This window comes from Microtus oregoni, unplaced genomic scaffold, assembly GCF_018167655.1.
Source record: "Microtus oregoni isolate MIOR12 unplaced genomic scaffold, Mior012 000000F_ref0000247, whole genome shotgun sequence".
In the NCBI taxonomy this organism is placed as follows: domain Eukaryota; kingdom Metazoa; phylum Chordata; class Mammalia; order Rodentia; family Cricetidae; genus Microtus; species Microtus oregoni.
Window position 1 is genome coordinate 195,001 of NW_024543059.1, and position 12,887 is coordinate 207,887.

General features: G+C 42.8%; 1 long non-coding RNA gene across 1 annotated transcript in view; it reads left to right on the top strand.

The window, feature by feature from the left end:
* Window positions 1-1,521, top strand: part of LOC121449211 — a 29,196-nt gene extending 27,675 nt beyond the window's left edge. Inside the window, exon 3 of the long non-coding RNA XR_005974505.1 lies at window positions 1,432-1,521. This is a non-coding gene — a long non-coding RNA (uncharacterized LOC121449211). The remainder of the gene's footprint in view (window positions 1-1,431) is intronic.
* Window positions 1,522-12,887: the final 11,366 nt, after the last annotated feature.

Below are 12,887 nucleotides of genomic sequence, written 5' to 3' on the forward strand. Positions count from 1 at the left end.
CGCTCCGGGCGGGGTCGGGAGACCAGGAACAGGCCGGGCGCGAGATGACACACCGCGCCAACGGGCTTGGCGGGAGAGACGGACGGCGGCCGCCCCCGGACGAGAGGCGGAGGGGACCGGAATGCCACCGCGTAAAACCGGGCCACGCGCGTGCTGGCAAACGTGGGGGAGAGGCGGGAGGGGGAGAAGAGACGACGACACGCGGACGGTCTTCCCCTCGAGGGACGTGAGGGGGGACGCTGAGGCCCACGACGCTAGGACGGGCCCGGACCTCGGGGACGGGGAAAGTCATCGACCAGAGCCCCCGCCACCTCACCGGAGGAAAAAAAAGCACGCAAGTGAGGGGTATCTCACCGCCAGGCACCCAACCCGGTGCGGTGGCGGTTCCCCACACGAGACGCGCCTTCCCGGAGGACGACGACGACGACGGGGCCGGAAGAGTCCCCAGACGCACCTCGGCCGGCGGACCCACTGTCACGCCGCAGACGACGGACGTCCGCTAAGCCTCCTTCCCTCGCGAGGTTCCCGAAACGCGCAGAGCCTGCCTGCCTCTCGCACAGACCCACCGCACAGACATCGCACAGACAGGTGCGCCCGCCGCCACCGAAGGAAGGCCCTCCTCCGGCGGCGATGGGCCCCGACACGTCCGGCGACGCGCTGGGAGACGACCGACCGCCGTTCTCTCCAAAGGCCGCACCCGAGAGCTTTTTTTTTTTTTTATACATTATATATATAATATATATCTCTTCCTAGACCGGACGGGTTGACCAGTTGTCTGTCTGTGCACTTGTTTTTTCAGACTGGAAAGCGGGTCGACCAGTTGTCTGATAAAATGTTTAGCCTTCAAATGCTAAGAGGTCTACCAGTTGGCCTTGTGAATGTGGGTCGACCAGTTGTCTTTCTCCATGTCTTGATTGACTGATGTCATTTTTTAATGTGTTGGTGGCTTTTTGTTTTTCTCTATCCCAGCCCGTCCTACTCACCAAGCACTTATTTATTTTTAATTTATTTATTATTCATTTATTTATCTATCTCTCTATCTATTTTTTTTTTTTTGGTTTTTTTCGAGACAGGGTTTCTCTGTAGCTTTGGAGCCTGTCCTGGAACTAGCTCTTGTAGACCAGGCTGGTCTCGAACTCACAGAGATCCGCCTGCCTCTGCCTCCCGAGTGCTGGGATTAAAGGCGTGCGCTACCACCGCCCGGCTCTCTCTATCTATTTATCTATCTTTTCTATCTATTCATTTATTTATCTATCTATCTATCTATCTATCATCCATCCAGCAAGATGGGGCAGAGTGAGAGGAAGGTGCTCGGTGGTGGTCATCTAGTTGTAAATAAGGCTGGGAATAAATATCTGATTATTAATTCGTTCGAATAATATTAAAAACTGTTCAAGTAGAAAACAATTGCTTTCTTTTCTGTTTTCCCAGAGATCTGACTGACTGCAACTTGGAAAGAAGACGGCCCTGCTGGACAGAGACCTCCCTCCTGCTTTGGGTGGGGCAGCTGAGTGTACGTGGGTGGGTCGGTCGACCAGTTTACATGTTTATTTCCATGTTTTGTCTTTTATGGATTGAATGGATGTGTCTCATTTTTTTTTCACGATTGCTTGCTTCTTGTGTATTTCTTTGCTTGCTTACTTATCTATCTGTTCAGCCCATCTCATTTACTTACTTCTTTAAAAAATGACCCCCCCTTTACTTACTTACTTGTTCATTCATTCCTTTACTTTCTTATCTTCTTTCATATATCTGTTTATTTATCTGCTGATTTAGCATGACTCACTTATTTACTTATTGACTGTTTCAATTATTATTTATTCATTCTTTATTTGTCTATTTTTATGTATTTACTTACTTTCTTGATTTTTTTTTTTTACTTTTTACAATTTACTCAATTTTTTTCTTTCTTTGGGAATGTACATCCTTTCTTTCTTTCTTTCTTTCTTTCTTTCTGTCTGTCTGTCTCCTGACTGTCACTGGCTAAGAAAATGGTGGCCTCCATGTCACTGGTTCTGGGTGAGTGTCAGCAAAGCAGCTCCTAAAATGGAAATTGATGAAGGGATAGATAGATAGATAGATAGATAGATAGATAGATAGATGGGATGCACACGCGCTCACACATACATACATACATACGCACGCACGCACGCACGTGCATGACATGTACAGATGGGGGGTTCCAATGTTTTCAGAGGAAGGTGCTCGCTGGTAATAATAAAGGTGCTGGTAAATAAGGCTGGAAATAGCTGAATCATTAAAACTCTTCAAATAAATAAAAAGCAATTCTCTCTCTCTCTCTCTCTCTCTCTCTCTCTCTCTCTCTCTCACCATATACCAGCACATCTGAACTGACTGCAACATACAAAAGAAGAAGAAACATGGAAAGAAGACATCCCTGCTGGACAGGATCATCTGATCTGAGATGAGAATAAAGTCTTCGAATGGCTGACAACAGCATTTCATTGAGAAGAGATTCCACGTTTTATGCTGTACAGTTAGTTAGTTAGATAGATTAAGAGGGGCCTGTGAACTGGGGTGGGGTGTGGCTTCTCAGGTCACGTCAGGTCAGGGAGGGGCTGAGGAGTGTCCCATTGGCCTTGACAATAGGCACCAGTCAGACGTTAATGTTGAGTTCCTCAAAGGGAACTCAAAGAGATCCTTGCTTACCTAAGAAATGCCTGACCTTGGAAAAGGTCTTGTGGAAAGCAGGCGCTTGAAACTGCAGTTTCACGTCTACCCAGAAAGCTCCCCCTCGGAAGGGAAAGTCATCGTGATATCTTACTCTTTTCCCAAGGATACCCTACCTACCCTTCTGATCATTCTTACTGAATTAAGTCTTCCACTGTAAATAAATAAATAAATAAATAAATAAATAGAGTAAGTATGTAAGTAAGCAAATACGTGGATGGATGAACAAATAAATACAAAATTTGCTGTTGTCGACTGACTTTTATTTCATAATGAATCTCTCTCTCTCACACACACACACACAAACATAAACACTAAGTATACAATAAAAGGAAGCATAACACCTTTACTCAGGGGGCAGAGTGAACTCTGAAAGTTTTCCAGGCAGGGCTATAGAGAGAGATGCTCCATGTCGGGCTGAAGAGATAGTTTAGGTTCAATTCCCAGCATCTACATGGCAGCTCACAGCTGTCTGTAATCCAGGAGCCCGAGAGCCATGGCAAAAACACAAATGCACATAAGATAAAAATAAATAAATTTTTTAAACGTGGGGGGGGGGAGACAGAATATAAGAACAAACTGAGAAACAAGGAAAGATAGTGTTGGCTGGCTGGCTGGCTGGCTGGCCGGCCGGCTGGCTTTCAGTTCCCTGACAGAAATAAGCACATTATGGAGGAACCACAAAGTTGTTACACTATGTGGGTGTGATGAGGAGAGATTGTGAGTGAGTGTCCTGTCAGAACAAAGTTAGTCCCATAGTTGATGAAATTCATTATCCCAAAAATTCAGCAGAATATATCCCAAGTTTGCAAATGTGTGATCAGCTTGTGACAGGTTGGGCTGGAGATGCTGAGAACTGGGGAGCCCTCAATGCAAGACCAGACACTCGTTCCCATGAACGGAGAGGGAGGGAGGGAGGGAGGGAGGGATCATTCATTCATTCCTATACTCAAGTTTAAGAAAAGATGAGTGGCTATGGAGAGACCACTCACAGATATGAAAAATCATTTCCTAAAAATCAAATTTCTCAGTCACTATGCAACTGCTATGGTGCTTCTCCTAGATAGAGCAAAACACACACACACACACACACACACACACACACACACACAAAGGTGAACCAGGGAAAAGCTTTCTAAGCCTTTAAGGATGCACCGTGACTTCAGAGACCTCAGGGAGTATAGGGATGGGTGCTTGATGCTTCAAACTCATGTCACTGAAGGACATAACATAGTCTGGATTCACAGAGATTCACAACACAGAGCCATTGTCACTTACCCAGAGCTAACAAGAAATTGCAGTCTCAGCTGGGCTGTGGTGTGTGTATGCCTTTAATCACAGCACACACACAGATCTCTGAATTCAAAGATGGCCTGATTTACAGGAGTCAGACTGACTGTAAATCATGATATAAGGCATGGTAAAATATGGGCTTTGGGCCTTTCGGGCGCGGTAGCCATCTTTCAGTAACTCGCCAAAATGACAAACACAAAGGGAAAGAGGAGGGGCACTCGCTATATGTTCTCTAGGCCCTTTAGGAAACATGGAGTTGTTCCTTTGGCCACGAATCTACAAGAAGGGCGATATTATAGACATCAAGGGAATGGGCACTGTTCAAAAAGGAATGCCCCATAAATGTTACCACGGCAAAACCGGAAGAGTCTACAATGTCACCCAGCATGCTGTGGGCATCATTGTAAACAAGCGAGTTAAGGGCAAGATTCTTGCCAAGAGAATTAATGTGCGGATTGAACACACCAAGCACTCGAAGAGCAGAGACAGCTTTCTGAAGCGGGTGAAGGAGAACGACCAGAAGGAAAAGGAAGACAAAGAGAAGGGCACCTGGGTTCAGCTCAAGCGAACCCAGAGAAGCACACTTCGCGAGGACTAACGGGAAGGAGCCTGAGCTGCTGGAGCCCATTCCCTACGAATTCATGGCCTGATGTACAAAAAGAAATAACACACCTAGACTATTAAAAAAAAAATACGGGCTTTGGCAGAGCGCTACTCCCCTTTCTCTATTATTATTGCTACACAACGAAAAGGACGGGGGGGGGGGTGATGTGCAGTGCTGGTATTGAAATCTCACTGACTCCTTCCCCACTCCTTGTCAATTCCCGACTTTGTCAAATCAACTATTGTGAATCTTTGATGTGGGTTGGCCCTTTAGGAACTCAGAGAAACAAGACAGACCTATTTCATTCCAGAAACCTCCCAGTTCCTGAGCCCTAGCCCTGGAAGTCTCAAAGCCATCACATCCAGAAATCTCTCTAGTCCCTGCTAGTGGTGAACTCACTTCGTCTTCCCCAGGACCACTAATTATTTCTCCGTGTTTTCCTCTGAGATCTGAGGTCAGCTTTCTTCTTCCTCCCTCTGGCCTCTCCATGATCTCCATTCTCTAGACAACATGTCTAGAACTGAGTCTTATAGGCACCGAGAGAGTGTATCTTGAGGGCACTTGGCGTTTCTAGGACACAAGTGACATCACAAAATTCCGAGAGCTCTCCGGGATACCGTAGAATTTCCAGAGAAGGGACTGCTGATGTCGTGAGGCACGGCCTTTACCTCCTTGCTAATATTTCTCCCCGAACTGACCAACCGACCGACTGACCGGAACCTGAGGTTTCCTTCCCAGGAGTCTCTCCTGCGACACAGAGGGAGCCATTCAGGATTTCCTCCTTCCAAAACCAGAAATTTCTCTCTGCTTCATTAAAATCTTTTCACTACTTCCTTCACCCATGGGGAGTTAGTTAGTTGAACACTCACTTTTTTCATGAATGTCCCTTCCTCCCTCTCCGGAACATCTCATATTACTGATTCATACTCAGTAAATCAGTAATATGAGAAATTAGGCCAGGAGGACACGGAAGATGAGGGTTGAGTCCTCTGAAGTGAACAAGCACTTAGGGAAGGCTAAACTTAAGGGAATTTGACTCTGAGTGGCAAGACATGAATAGCTGCTGCCAAGGCACAGATGCAGGCATCGGGCTGAGGCACCAACTGGGCCCTTGGCATCCTCCTGCATCATCAGAGCTGTGTGAGAAACTCAGACCAAAGGAGGGCCGTGTTCAAAGGGAGAGGGCATTTTCAATGGATGGCTGCCAGCTATCTCTTGGCTTCTGTAAGTACAGGAACTCAACAAAGACAGAGACATGCCAGACAGGAGGTTTTGGTAAAAATCTGAACTGAACTGAATAGAAACTGGCTATTACGTATTAGTGTTTTCAGAGTTATGTCTGAGGAACAAAATACTTAAATAAAATAAAACCAAATCCTTAAAAAACATCCAGGTGTCCTCTGAGGGGGCATGGAAAACAAAACAAAACAAAAAGATAAGAGGGATTTTAGTTGTTCCAAAAACCCTCAGAGCCAGGCGGTGGTGGCGCACGCCTTTAATCCCAGCACTTGAGAGGCAGAGGCAGGTGGATCTCTGTGAGTTCGAGGCCAGCCTGGTCTAGAAGAGCTAGTGCCAGGACAGGCTCCAAAGCTACAGAGAAACCCTGTCTCAAAAAATCAAAAAAATCAAAAAAAAAAACCCTCAGGAATAAAACTTCCCCAGGAGAATAGCAAGAATAGCAAGAGTTCATTGGGAAACTGTCTGTCTCCTGTTGCATCGTTTCAAGTTTTTCTAACTTGAGACTGGATGGTGTCAGCTGTAACATTTTCATCTTTTACGCTCACAGTGAGATTCTAGCCTTTTTTCTTTTTTTATGAGATGGACACATGTTCCCTCCCTCTAGTTCTATTGGCTGTACAGCTTTGACCAAGAAAGAGGGTTGGATTTCATCAAAGAATTTCTCTCCATTTTATATTTCACCCACTTTTGATTGCTATTAAGTGCAATCTAGCTGGTTTGTGGTGTTTCAGGAACACTTTCCTTATTCTTCTGGGTTTTGTGTGTGTGTGTGTGTGTGTGTGTGTGTGTGTGTGTGTGTGTTTGGTTTTGTGAGACAGGGTTTATCTAGGGAACAGTCCTGGAATGTCCTTGGTAGGTGAGGCTGGCCTTGAACTCCCCCTGCCTCTCTGTCATTTCTTCCTACTTGGTGTGTGTTTGGTTGCTGTTTTGAGTTTTCAGATCTCCTGAAAAAAAGATCAAGATCATTTCTTTCCTAAACTCTGTGTCCTTGGGACACAAGCATTAAAGGGTGTGGCTACAGTTCCACTGGACCTCTTTGATATGGATATCTGCAGCCTTTCCTGTTGGAGTTGGGAAATTGAAAGTTGTTGACTTGAATTCACTCATTGCAAAAAAAAAAAAAACAAAAAACAAAAAAAAACACCCTTATTTATTTTATTATTTCACATTTTAACTTGATTTTTTTTCTTTTTTTGAGACAGGAATTGGCTTTTTATTTATGCTCCAGACAATCTATCTCACTACATGGCCCAGGACTTCTTTCTGAACGCTTCCATGATAGTAGTCAGCTGCCCAAAATATACTGCTGCTGCTGCAATTTTAGAAAAAAATTAAATAAAAATAAATAACCTGAGATAAACAAAGAAAAAAGGAAAGCACCTATTTTTCCTTCCTTCCTTCCTTCCTGTTTTCTTCTTTTATTATTTTTTATTTTTGGTTTCTCTGTATAATACCTTTAACTCACTATATAAACCAGGCTGTCATCTTGGTGACATTATGGTTTTGTTTTTTCTTATTTCTGGTCTGAAAATTGACAAATTGACATTTCTTCTCCCTCTCTCTTTCTCATTTAATTCATGTTTTATTTTATGTATTTGTTTATTCATTTATTTATTTATTTTTGTTTGTGTTTTGGTTTTGATTTTCAAGGCATGGTTTCTCTGTTGTCTTAGAACTAGCTCTTGTCGACCAGGCTGTCCTCAAACTCCCAGAGATCCAACTGCCTCTCTGCCAGATATGGAACCAGTCATCATGGTTAGTTCAAAAGCCACCCCATAAACACATGTGCGCGTGTTTATGACATGAACACGTGAGACATGAACACGTGAGAAACAGGAAGGAACGAGGAGTGGTGTCCACTCTCTCACTAAATGCAGGCCTGCCTGCAGTGATTGAAAGAATCAGAAATGGAGAGATGGAATTTCTGGACTTTCCAGAAACCACATGGTGGAAATCTAGTGCCCTCTTCTGTTGACAGGGCCTAGATGTGCATATTTGCTGTTTTCTGGTTGAAGCTGGGAAACAGTACCTTCTTGCTGAAGTTGGATAATTGTTGAATTCAGCCATTTTCAGGTTTCATAGAAAACAAAACAAAACAAAAAGCCCCTTCTTTGTTTTATTTCACATTTTAATTTGATTTTTTTTTTTTTTTGGTTTTTCGAGACAGGGTTTCTCTGTGGCTTTGGAGCCTGTCCTGGAACTAGCTCTGTAGACCAGGCTGGTCTCGAACTCACAGAGATCCGCCTGCCTCTGCCTGGGATTAAAGGCGTGCGCAACCACCGCCCGGCTTTTAATTTGATTTTTTTTTTTGAGACAGGACCTGTCTTTTTATTTGTGTTTCAGACAAACTATTTTACTACATGGCCCAGGACTTCTTTCTGAACACTTATGCTGCAAATACAATCTTTTTTTTAATTAATTAATTATTTTTTTTAATTTATTTATTTATTATGTATACAATATTCTGTCTGTGTGTATGTCTGCAGGCCAGAAGAGGGCACCAGACCTCATTCCAGATGGTTGTGAGCCACCATATGGTTGCCGGGAATTGAACTCAGGACCTTTGGAAGAGCAGGCAATGCTCTTAACCACTGAGCCATCTCTCCAGCCCAGAGGCAGGAGGATTTCTGTGAGTTCGAGACCAGCCTGGTCTACAGAGCTAGTTCCAGGACGGGCTCCAAAGCCACAGAGAAACCCTGTCTCGAAAATCAAAAAATAAAATAAAATAAAATAAAAAAACTTAATTAATTAATTATTATGTATACAGCATTCCTTCCATGCATGACTGCAGGCCAGAAGACCCCATTACAGATGGTTGTGAGCCACCATATTGTTGCTAGGAATTGAACTCAGGACCTTTGGAAGAACAGTCAGTGCTCTTAACCTCTGAGCCATCTCTACAGCCCCTGAAAATATAATCTTAAAAGAAAAAGTAAAATTAAAATGGCCTGGAATTAACAAAGACAAAAAAGGGAAAAAAAAAACCCTGCATTTTCTTGCTTGCTTGCTTTTTTTTTTTCTCTTCTTTTAGTATTTTTTGAGGCACGGTTTCTCTGTGTAACAACAGCCCTAGCTGTCCTGGAACTCAGTTTATAGACCAGGCTGTCTTGTTGGTAACGTTCTCTTTTTATTCTAATTTCCTATCTGTAAATCCACATTTCTTCTCTCTCTCTCGCTTTCTCTCTCTCGCTTTCTCTCTCTCGCTTTCTCTCTCTCTCTCTCTCTCTCTCAATTTATTTATTTCTTGTTTGGTTTTGTGTTTTGCTTTATGAGACAGGGTTTCTCTGCTGATTTGGAGACTGTTCTTGGAACTAGCTCCTTTCTTGTAGACCAGGCTGGCCTAAAACTCCCAGAGATCCTGCCTCTGCCAGATATGGAGCCATTGCTCTTGAATGCCTTCATCTGGTGAGGTCAAAATATACCCCCCCCACACACACACACCAAACACAAACACAGGCACAGGCACACCCAGAGACACATAAATAAACTTTTAAATTAAGAGCCTGGAGAGCTAGTTTCTTGGCTCTTCTTGAGAAATTGGGTTCAATTCCCAGCACCTGCAAGGTTAAATAAATCATAAAAAAAAAATTCTTTAAGAAATTGAAATTAAACTACACAACTGGAAACACTGTCTCAACTAAAAGTAAAATAAAATGTAAAAGAGTGCAGTGCTAAGTGCAGTTATGAAAATGTTTGGAAATATGACACCTTCCCTGTCTCCCCCACATACACAGGCACACCGAGAGAGAGGTTTAAATAAATGTGGTGGTGGCACATGCCTTTATTCCCAGCACACAGGGGGCAGAGGCAGGTGAATTTCTTGGGAGTTGGAAGCCAGCCTGGTCTACAAGAGCTAGTTCCAGATCAGCTAGGACTGTTACCCAGGGAAACCCTGTTTCGAAAAACAAGACAAAAAAATTAAAATTGAAGTAAATGTACGAGCCAAAGCTACAGGCCCTGGCCTCCACTCCTGTCCCTGAGGGCACCTGGTAAAAGTGAGAAGGCAGATTTCAGAGACTAGTAAAGTTCAAGGTCACCACCAGCCCTTCCTAACAGCTAGAACTCCTTGCTGAACCATTAAAGGGTGAGTCTAAGGCGGGCAGTGGTGGTGCACGCCTTTAATCCCAGCACTCTGGAGGCAGAGGCAGGCAAATCTCTGGGAGTTCCAGGACAGGCACCAAAGCTACAGAGAAAACTTGTCTTGAAAAGCCAATAAATAAATAAATAAATAAATAAATAAATAATATAAAGGGTGAGGCTACAACTTGATTGGTCTGCTTAGATATGTATTTTTTTATTTTTTTGTTTTTTTAGATATGCATATTTTTGTTATAGTTGTTTTTTTTTAATTTATTTATTATATTATGTGTATAGCATTCCTTCCACGTGTGCCTGCAAGCCAGAAGGGGGCACCAGGTCTCATTATAGATGGTTGTAAGCCACCATGTGGTTGCTGGGAATTGAACTCAGGACCTCTGGAAAAGCAGTCAGTGCTCTTAACCTCTGAGCCATCTTTCCAGCCCTGTTATAGTCGTTTTTGTTTTACTGGGCAGGAAAAGATATCCAAGTGGGAATTTTTCCACAGCTGCTTTAATTTTCTCAGACTCTGTATTTAGTATGAGAAGTGGGGTGTGGGGTAGGTTGTACAAACACAACTACTGAAGAAAAGAAACCCCAAGAAAGCAAGCGAGTGGTTGCCATGGTGAAATGTCTTTGAAAGGCATTTAGGTGACTGGGAACTGCCCTTGCTGCCTCCCTCCTTTCCTCCCTCTCACCAATCCATAATTGTGGCAGCCCCTTGGCCCACACAGTCCTTTCACTGATCGGTCAGACACACTCTTTGTTTTATTTTTTAATTTTTGAATTGTGGGTGAAGTCAATTAATTGAGCTCTTAGATTATCATCATCATCATCATTATTATTATTTGTTTATTTGTGGTTTTTCTACATAGGGATTCCCTTTGTATGCTTGTTTGCCCTGGAACTCACTTTGTAGACAAGGCTGGCCTCAGACTCACAGAGATCTAGCTGCCCCTGCCTCTACCTCTGCCTCCTAGTGCCGGAATAAAAGGCCTGTACTAAACACACTTTTAGTTTCTCTGTGTCTGTCGTCGCTTTGCCTGCAGAACAGGGTAGCCTCAAACTCACAGCGATCTGCCTGCCTCTGCCTCTCCTGATCTCTGAGGGCTGAGAACTGAGAATAAAGAAATGTGCTGTCACCATTACCCAGCTAGGCAGCTGCCCAAAATATACTGCTGCTGCGGCAGCAATAAAAAAAAAAATAACCTGAGATAAACAAAGAAAAAAAGGAAAACACCAGTTTTTCTTCCTTCTTTCCTTTTTTCCTTCTTTTCTTCCTTCCTTGTTTTTTTTCTGTTTTCTTCTTTTATTATTTTTTTGGTACAGGGTTTCTCTGTATAATACCTTTAACTCACTATATAAACCAGGCTGTCATCTTGGTGACATTATGGTTTTGGTTTTTTTCTTATTTCCTGTTTAATCATTTCTCTCTCTCTCTCTCTCTCTCTCTCTCTCTCTCACACACACACACACACACACACACACACACAGATTTATGTTTTTTATTTTTGTTTGTGTTTTTGTTTTGATTTTCAAGGCAGGGTTTTCTCTGTTGCTTTGGAGCCTGTCTTTGGAACTAGCTCTCGTCGACCAGGCTGGCCTCAAACTCCCAGAGATCCACCTGCCTCTCTGCCAGATATGGAACCAGTCCTTTTGAATGCTTTCATCCTTCCTGGTCATTAAAAATTTGAAATGAAACTAAGTTCTACACAACTGGAAAGACTGTCTCAAATAAAAGTTAAATAAAATGTTCTGAAATAGGGCACCTTCCCTACCCCCCCCCCACCAAGGACACACTTGGGTGCAGACCAAGAGATACAAACAAAATTTGAAATGAAACTAAATGTACATGAAATTAACAGAATGAGATACTAAAAACTTAGTTGGATTGTCACTGTGGTGCACATCTTTTATTCTATCATCCAAGAGACAGAGACAGGTGTACCTCTGTGAATTCCCAGGTTTTGGAGAGAGGTCCCCATCCCAAATTAAAAAAAAAAAAAAAAAAATATATATATATATATATATATATATATATATATAAAAGTTCAACCAAAAAAAAAAAGAAGGAAGAAAAGAAAGAAACATTATGAACTGTCTCCTTGTTTCTAGAAACTTGTTTTGATTTGCATTTCTCTGATGACTAAGCATGTTGAACATTTCCTTAAGTGTCTTTCAGCCATTTTAGATTCCTCGGTTGAGAGTTCTCTGTTTAAGTCTGTACTCCATTTTGTGAATTAGATTATTTGTTCTTGAGATGACCAATGTCTTGTGTTCTTTGTATGTTTTGGAGATCAGACATACCTCTGTCTGATGTGGGGTTAGTGAAGATCTTTTTCCATTCTGTAAGGCCGTCATTTTGTCTTGTTGGCCGTGTTCTTTGCTTTACAGAAGCTTTTCAGTTTCAGGAGGTCTCTCTCACTTATTAATTGTTTCTCTCAGTGTCTGTGCTACTGGGGTTCTATTTAGGAAGCGGTCTCCTGTGCTGATGCCTTCAAATGCGTTTGATATTTTTATTTTTATATTCTTTTATTGTGGATGAAGTCAATTATTTGAACTCTCAAATATTTTTATTGTTATTATCTCTTTATTTGTTTGTTTATTTGTGGTTGTTCAACATAGGGTTTCGTTGTGTGCCCTTGTATGCGTATGCCCTGGGACTCACTTTGTAGACAAAACTGGCCTCAGACTCACAGAGAGCCATCTGCCTCTGCCTCCTAATGCTGGGATTAAAGGCTAAACAACCCTTTTTATATATTTATTTTCCTAATAATTTATTTTATCGGCATTGGTGTTTTGCCTGCATGTATGTCTATCTGAGGGTGTCAGATCTTGGAGTTACAGACAGCTGTTGACTGCCATGTGGGTGGTAGGAATTGAACCTGGGTCCTCTGGAAGAGCAGTCAGCACTCTTAACCGCAGAGCCATCTCTCCAGACCCCACCTTTTTTTTGAAAACAGGGTTTCTCTGTGTCACTTTG